The 1,047-nt window shown below is 50.9% G+C and overlaps 1 protein-coding gene across 1 annotated transcript in view; it reads right to left on the bottom strand.

The window, feature by feature from the left end:
* Nucleotides 1-684: 684 nt before the first annotated feature.
* Nucleotides 685-1,047, bottom strand: part of JMJD6 (jumonji domain containing 6) — a gene marked incomplete at its 5' end in the record, with an annotated part of 8,366 nt that continues 8,003 nt past the window's right edge. The window contains one exon of the mRNA XM_009869990.1: nt 685-1,042. The remainder of the gene's footprint in view (nt 1,043-1,047) is intronic.

The raw sequence follows: 1,047 nt of genomic DNA, 5'->3' as shown, positions 1-1,047 counted from the left end.
GAGAGCTTTAACCGGCGTAATACCAACGCATCTATACACACTTAAGGAACATATTGCATTTTTTTAAAAAAAAGCTTAAAACAACAGCATGTCCCTCTTCCCAATCCTTTTAAAATTGGCACTGCAAGTTCTGGTAACGTGTAACCGCAGAGAAAAGCCGTCTCGGTGGTGAACTGCACTGGCCCGAAGGAGCTCACGGCCCTGGAACTGCCTGTGCTTGAAGCCCAGCAACTGTTCGCACATAAAAACCAGACTTCGTCGGTTGTTGCCTAGCGCTAAACATCATGCCTGCACCTCAAGGACTGTAACTACTGGCAAATGCTGTTTCCCCCCCCACACACAAAGTTTTTGCTGTGCAAGAAACTCCAGGATTCTCCTGCTTCGTCGAGCTTCCTACCACAAGGTGCTAGTGCATCTTTGTCACCAGTCATCACAACAGAGCAAAGGAAATGGACTGTTGCTGGTTGGGCTGTCGCACCTTAGGTGTACGCGTGTAGATGAAGACCACGAGAGATGCTGCGGGTCAGTGGTAACCCCCGGTGACGCTGTTTCGGTGTTTGGAGCATTCGTACCACTGCCCCTTCCTGAAATTCTGGGGCGAGATCCGCCGGACGTTCCGACAGGCCAAAAGGGCTGGTGTTCCTCTCCTCAAGTGTACAGGACAACATGTAAACATATGACAGTGTCAAAGCAAGGCAGGTTTTTCACATCTCCCTGCTGGGTTTAAAAAGAGTTCTTTAAAAACTGACCGTTGTCTTCCTTGCCAGCGACGTGAACCATTAAATACTCGGCATGTCCTTACCCAAAGCTGGGTTCTCAGTGCACTCGCTCGGGGCGCGGCGGGGACAAAGCATTGCACAACCACGTAGAGTCGGGACGTTCCCCTGAAGTTATGGAGGAGCCAACCTTCGACAGCACATAATGAAGACGGACGTTTGGATCGAGGAAGAGTGACACAAAACATAAGGGCTGTGAGAAACAGGAGCAGGAGGGGGCAGAACAGAGCTGGCTGGCTGCTAACGGAGCTTCGATCGGCAGCTGCCTCTA

Source organism: Apaloderma vittatum, unplaced genomic scaffold (genome assembly GCF_000703405.1).
Source record: "Apaloderma vittatum isolate BGI_N311 unplaced genomic scaffold, ASM70340v1 scaffold11445, whole genome shotgun sequence".
NCBI classification, from domain to species: domain Eukaryota; kingdom Metazoa; phylum Chordata; class Aves; order Trogoniformes; family Trogonidae; genus Apaloderma; species Apaloderma vittatum.
This window is presented reverse-complemented; position numbering and strand designations above follow the sequence as displayed.